This window comes from Pygoscelis adeliae, unplaced genomic scaffold (genome assembly GCF_000699105.1).
Source record: "Pygoscelis adeliae isolate BGI_AS28 unplaced genomic scaffold, ASM69910v1 Scaffold38, whole genome shotgun sequence".
In the NCBI taxonomy this organism is placed as follows: Eukaryota; Metazoa; Chordata; class Aves; order Sphenisciformes; family Spheniscidae; genus Pygoscelis; species Pygoscelis adeliae.
Window position 1 is genome coordinate 8,342,774 of NW_008825614.1, and position 7,385 is coordinate 8,350,158.

The 7,385-nt window shown below is 43.0% G+C and overlaps 1 protein-coding gene across 7 annotated transcripts in view; it reads right to left on the minus strand.

Annotated features, from left to right (window-relative positions):
* The window catches only part of CALD1 (caldesmon 1), a 203,249-nt gene extending 198,384 nt beyond the window's left edge, over nt 1-4,865 (minus strand). For all 7 annotated transcript variants that reach the window (XM_009332855.1, XM_009332856.1, XM_009332863.1 and 4 more), the window contains exon 1: nt 4,679-4,865. The gene's annotated coding sequence lies outside the window, so the exon portion shown is untranslated. The remainder of the gene's footprint in view (nt 1-4,678) is intronic.
* Between the last annotated feature and the right edge of the window lie 2,520 nt (nt 4,866-7,385).

The window sequence follows — 7,385 nt, forward strand, 5'->3', positions numbered from 1 at the left end:
TTCAGCAGCGTGCGTAGTAGTTTCTCTACCAAGCTTATGACACTATGGCAGGACTGTAAATAAAAGCTGTCATCCCATGTTTTTGGTACATGCACGACAACTTCACAAGAAGGCTCTGTCTCAGATGCAGCAAGTGCAGTTAAATCTACAAGCACCCAAGAAATTCCCTCCAGACATGTCAGCTCAGTGTCGCTACGGAGCCTGGCCCATCTTCCACCTCATTCGCTGGGCTTCAGTGGTTTTATATCCACAATCTAGAAAAAGTTACTTTCTAGTAGAATACAAATCTGTGTGAACAAACAAAAAAAGTGTATCTTCTTGCTGGGAAATCAGTCAAAAATAAGATTTTAGCCAGTGCTTAAACTTGGCATTTTGGTATTACAAATTCTCTAGAAACACTAATGAATTAAGCCCCAACAGCCCCATGGGCTAAATATAAAAAGGCACAGGTTATCCTTTACTTCAAGATACAGAAACAGACACACAGTCATTAAGTGACTCACCAGGTATTTATGGCCACAGGAAAAAATTCAAAGGAGAAATTACTCCAGTGGCTTCAGATATAGCCCCCTTTTTCCTTTCTCTCTTCCCTCTGCTTCCTCAGTTATTTAGTCCTGCCCCCGCTTCAAGCCAGCAGGACAGTCCCCGCAAGCACTTCTTCCTGGCTTCAACCCAAAGTCCCATAAACACTGCTATAGGCAGGATCTTCTGATCAGGAGGTGCCCTATGCTTCATGGACGGGTTTTCCCCTCTGAAGTGGCAGGCGCAAGGGGCAGGGAGGGGGAGAGAGTCATCAGTTAGAAGTGGTGGTTCCTGACCATAGGTGGAGGAGGTGGATGCCCCAGCTCAGAGCCCACCCGCCTCACCACTGGGGAGCCCAGCAAGCCTGGGCACTGCTGTAGCTGGATGCACAGCAGTTGCTGCAAGACAGAAACAGAAGCCAGGAGGTTTGCAAGTGAGAAAGCCCAGAAGACTCCATTCCCCACGGGGCCGGCTAATGATGCTCGGGGAGAGGGACACGGTAAGGACCACGCTGCTAATGCTGGTATCCGGTTGGCAGCCAGGCTGCCAGCCCTGCACCATTTATCAGCACTAAACACAGTTCCAAAGAAAAAATGCATGAAGAGAAGCACTTTCTTACGCAGGAGGTAAACCATACAGCTAACATACCAGGGGTAGCAACTAAGCAATAGTGTTATGTGCCCTAACCTTTTTGGTTAATCAAATCCATTTCAAGAAAAGTAGGAGCAAGCTCCCCTGGGGGTGGGAGGGATCCCAAATTACAATGTACTGAGTGTCCTTCCCCGCTGGGCTAGCTGAACTGTACAAAAGCATCAGGAAAGGCAAAAAGAAACTGTTACATAGTTCAACTGTCCTACGACCTCAGTGTTTCATCCAGAAAGGTCAGATCTAATCTGATCTTCAAATGCCTTTGAGTCAAATTTCAGCCTTAGCCAAATCCTTGACAAACCATTTGGAGGCATGCAACAGCTACAGCTTCACAGCAAACACCAGCGCCGAAAGGGTAAGTGCCAGTATATAGGTAGGTACCTTGTTTCCAGTACAGATGCCCCCCAAACCCATTCTCACCAGGTCATGGGGCTTTAAACCACCCAGGAGCTATGAACAAAACCAGCAAACCGGCCTCCGCACATGCACATTTCTGAAGGTGAGAGCTCTAGTAAGGAAGCAGCTTTCTTGTTACAAGCTGCCAGGGGGTAGTTACTAAGAAGAGACAATTTTTAAAGAATGAAAACTTGCTTTGAAGATAGACTCCCACTCTTTGCAGTCACAGGCCTGTCTGCCTCAGGCTTTGTACACCTGGAGCCCAATCCTGCAAACTCCCCATAAAGCTACTCTCAAAGGCAGCGAAAGGTTCACAGAATTGCACTTCCCATTCTGCCCTGTTACCTTTTTTGGTGCTTTGTCTGATACCCAGAAGAGTCCAGACAAGCACTGCAGATGGACAGCTAATGCTGCTCCCTTGGCCCTCTTTCTTATGCATATATGATTTCCTGTCCCTCTTTGTTCACGGGCAGCAACCAAATGTACCAACTTGTACCCTTGGCAGAGAGGGGTTAACAACTCCACTGATCTTTAATACAAATTGTAACTTGGGCAGCCAACAGAATAGGTCGCATGTAAGCAACTGGGAAATCAGAGTATTTTAAACAGTCCCAGGGCATTCAAATGCTATTTGTCCTGCAGGAAGGAAGACCTGCAGGCTCTCACTTTTGTGCAATGGAAAGATCACCTCCATAGGCAGGGCCACTCCAGCTGCACGCAGGGAAGGGTGAAACAAGGAGGACTTCTTGATAGACCTTCCCTGTCATCTTTCTCTTCATATGACAGAATGCCTACGTGCCAGCACGCAGCCAGCAAAAAAAAGTTCTATCTTTCTAGTCTCACCACCTGGCATCAGTAGCACTGCACCCTAACCCCGTGGGGGTCTGGACAGATGCTGACCAGCATGCCTCCATGCCACGTGTGGCCCCATGAACAAGACTTTGAGGAATAAGAAATCTTCCCATCTTAATGCACTTTAATTTTCCCTCTGTCAGCCAGAGGAACTTACAGCACCCCTTTCCTTTCAAGTCACCTATTTTTCAGTGTCACTATTGCACTGTGTATCAGTGTTGGACAAGAAATAAAAGCACAAGGGAAGTTACACCTTTCTCAGGCTGCTCCGTGTCAGCATAATGCTGTTAGCGTATGAAGTAGCAATTGTGGAAAATCCCTTATTCTCTTAATACATGCTTACATCACTCACTGTCAAAGCATAGTCAGAGTACACAGGACTCCCCTTGCATCAGATCCTGCATCCGTTAATGACGGTCTTGGTTTCATCAAGGCTAATCCTGTGAATGAAGGCTGTGGAATTGATCCTTTTGTCATTGCATGCTGCAACAAAGAGGAGTTTTCAGGAAATACAAGTTATTTCAATTTAGTCTCTTGTTCACAGGCATCTTATCCAGTGTTTCTCCTCTGCCATCATGATTTGGATATTACATTAACGCGTGCAGGTTTTATTGACTGAGATACCTGCCTATCAGAAAGCCTCCCAAAGAAAGGCAGACCTGTACTTTCTCCAAATATGTTGAGAATAGTTCAGACCCACTTTACCTTAAAGGTTATTTAATTAAGCAAATGAACCACTTACTTCCTTGAAGCATCACTCCATCTGTAATTTACGTTAAAGTAGTCCATTTCATTGGTTTTTGGCATATGTAGTTTTAGGACCCCATCCTGTCTCTCCAAGGCAGGAGAAAGGTATGAAACTTGTTTGCCGATGCATACGCTCACACAGAACCTACTGCTACATTTAATGAGACAGAGGAAGAATGGATGCAGGGTCCCAGGGTTCTTTGATGGCAAACTATACAAGCACAATCATTCACAGTATGGTACCTAAAATAGACAAATTATAATAAATACACTGTTCTCAAAAGAAACACTCTACCTCCTTATTTTCTTTGAGCTGCTGCCAAGGAGGGAACATGTTATTTTCACAAATTATTCTCCTGTATGCCTTTTAGCAAGAGAAGCTTTCTCAGCTAGGCAAAATTGCGTAAAACCTGCATACTCTGAAAATACTCACTCCTCTGAAAACAAATACTCCACAAAAAGTCATTTTAAAACAGTCATCTTGCCCATTCTTCCAAACAATATATGATATATGAGAAAAATCAATTCTATCGCTGCAGGTCTGGCCAGAGGTTACTAGTTTGGTCAATGTCTGCTGCTCCCAAGTATCCATCTGCAGCTAACTGCATCCCTCCCTTCATTTTCCCAGCTCTTTCTCTGAGAAATCCCCTGCTATGCAGAATATCGTGCTATCAGCAGCCAGCCTTGCACAACGCTTTCAAACTGTCCGAGCATGTCAAAGGAACTGGGAAGGAGAGCCTGCTCGCTGGCTCTCCCCAGCAGCGCTCTGACTGACACAAACACAGACCCAGACTTTTAAGAGCTCCGGTCCCACCCAAGTGCATTTTTTCTCCCCCTTTTAACAGGAAAAACAACTTCACAAGAAACATTCTGGCAATACGCTGCTGCGCATGTTGAAGGCTGAAGACAAAAACGGATGCCATCTATTGTCAACAATACTTCTGTGAAAGGCTGCCATGACAGACATCTGCTTCAGCAAGTATCAGATCAGTTACATTAACCAGAGCTTTACTGTATCTGTATCAGTTACGCCGAGAGACTGCTTTTACAGTCAGGCTGCCCTGAAAGCCCAGGTATTAGGTTGCAAAATTAAAAGCAATTCACCAGCCATTATCAAGCTAGCAACTTTTTCATTGCAATTCCTTTTTTTTTTTTTTTTTAAAAAAGAAAGAAAGAAAGGACAGATAGGTTATTTTCTCCACTAACAAGCCCACTGCAGGATCTCACACGGAGTGGGACCGGCACAGATCCTGCCCTGCACCCAGAGCCTTGCCCCCACACCTCCACATTAGGGTCTGCTGGGGTGGGCGAGCATGCACCCCCTCCACCCACCCAGCACAGATATCTCCCTTAGTTCACTGCAAACATCTGGAAAGAGGGGGGACACGGGGCGAGACACTTTCACACTATTTCCACAGCTCATTAGGTTTCGCATGCTGCTTAATCTCTAGCCATAACGCAAACGCAGTCAGACCAGCTCACTCCCAAACAAATACATATCTTAAGCCCTTACCTCTGTGGCTGAAAAGTTTTCAACTAGTAGGAAGGAAATGAATAACTGGCTGCTTGGGCAGGAGCACAGCAAGAAAGGCACACCAGCAGCCTCACACACAGCCCTATTCAATAAAACTACAGCTTTTCCTTGGCCCCTCCCAAAAGTCAATGCTAAGTGAATACATATCCCTTATGTTTACAATTGGCAGGCAGCGGTATGCATTGTCCTCAATTTATTCTAATAGGCAGCCAATGACTACGCACAAGCCAAGGTGGGTTCAGCCTGCCTGCAGAGATGCCGGTCATTCCCTAGGCATGCTCAGGAAGCCACTCATCAGAAAACCAAGACCTAAAAAGCTCCGAAAATTCGTGCAAGCTGCCAAAACTGTCTTGCTACATGCCCTTTTTTGGTTATCCTTAGCAGGGCCTCTGAAAGTAAATCCTCTGTCAGGAACAATCATAAGAAATGTTAATCTTGGAGAAAGAGGCTGTCTTGTTGAACACAAATGGAGCTTAAAAAAGGAAATACACTGAATGGAAAGGGACACAGTAAACATATTTACTTTTTGCACCAGTTAAAAAAAAAATCAAATAAATAATTTCACCACAGCTAAACTTCATTGTATTTTTTTAACGAGGACCACATGTAAAAGGGAACACAGAAACGCTCTGCTGTGCAAGCTTGATTCTGCAGAAAGAGAGAGACACCAGTGGGAAAGGCACATGAAAGATGAGTTGGCAGGCTTCGCAGCCCGTTTCCATTTCAAATAGTACAACAGAAGTTATATACAGAATATCCGTGTTCTGAAAAATAACTTTTAAAGGGATTCAAAATTTTGACAGTGATCCTTGGCAAGTTGGACTAGTTGGATAAACAGGTTTAGTTTACAGGTATACAGCTATTTATCTAGACATTAAAACTGATTCATTTACTATGAGGGTAGCCTTACATCTACACATTATGACCAATACTTTTCACTGTCTTTCAGTACCATAGATAAAGTAAGCTTAGATTAATTTTTATCTTTCTTTGTCTTGCTTTAGTGACTGCACACTATTGATAACTTTCCAAATTATGCAGGCAGCTTAAAAAATGAAAGAACAGATGCAGACTGATGCTGGAAACCAATGAGCTACATAAAATAATTAAGAAAGTGTGAAAATAAATATGAAAATTATTACTTAGGAAAACAGCGCAGTACATAGGTGCTAACACATGCATGTACCAGCCGCTAAGCAAGGCTGCAGGAGAACTGCTGACTGCTCTAAGGGGACAGAATTCCAGACCAGGAGATATTCTGCAGATTCATATTTGACAATAATATATGCAAAACCAGTTAGGGGGAAAATGTGTAAGATGACTTTGCAGCTGAATGGGCTAAACAATTTTAATGCCTTTCTGGGTCTTTTTTTCTGGTCACTGGGCCCCACAGATTTAGTCACATGTATAATGCAAGAAGGATTCAGTCCACAGACAGTAAACTAATCTTTATAACCAAAAAAAAAAAAAAAAAAAAAAAAATCAGAGAGCACCAAATCTATGCAGATTTACAGCAAGCAATCATAATTATTCTAGTGTCATTTTAAATTTCACAACTTAGATGAAGAAAAAAGTGTTTGTTTTTGGAAGGCACCTTTTTTTTCTTCATTTTAACAACCCTTTGGAAACTGCATCTAATGCTAGACATCTCCCATGATGTGGTTGTGCTGGTCTTAAATATTAAAACTAATACATACAGCATATATATAACTTTGGGGTTTAGGATTTACTAAACAAGGGAGAACAAAATCCTTGTTCTCAGCAGTTCCATTAACTATAGAAATTATTAGCCTATGTATCAATGACCAAATAAAAAGAGGCAGTGACATCATTTAGGAAGCAATTACAAATCTCTACTGGATCCTACCATCCCCTAGATTTTCAGAACGTAAAACATGGAAGAATCGAGTCTGAGGAGTAAACAGGATTAAGGGATGCTGACGGTCAGAGCAGAAAACTGAATGTTAGAAGTACCCCAAGGTTCTCATCATTCCAGCATAGCCATCAATGCCTGCAATCTCAGTGTCCACTGCAACAGGGAGCTAGTGGCTATAAACTACCTAAAGTTGAAAGCAACGGGTTTTGGGTCTGTTCTTTTTGTTTGTTTGTTTGGTGGTTGTTTTTTTTGTTTTGTTTTGTTTTTTTGAAAGAGACTTACTATGAGTTTGATGCTCCCTTGTCAAAGCATCCCAAAGTCTGTGTTTTAAGTCACTTTTCCATTAAAATTCTGCAAAAAGACCAATTTTGCTTTGGGGAAATGATGTAATGAAAAGTAAAGTTTGCATCCTTCTTGCTGAGCTGAATTTCACCTAGAGAAACTTTTGAATTCCAGGACTTGAAACTTTGAAGCCAATGAACTGGCACAGATACCATAATTTTCCTGGAGATATTACTGGAAACCTGAGCTATGAAGAATGCAGAGTTAAATTTCTAGTGGGTGCCCCTTTGCATCCTATGACTAGGAGCCACCTGTAAATGCCTGCTGCAAATACATAGCTACAATATGTCTAAATCCACAATAGTAGGAATTTAGGGAACTATCACGATAGGCCTTGCCCTCATCACCAGGGTTGCCACTCTTGCCACAGCTTCCTATCCCCTCTGCTTCAACAATCAGAGACTCTGTGTCATAGCACAGAGCTAAAAAACATTTTGGGGAGTTGAATAACCCAACTCCTGGTTTATG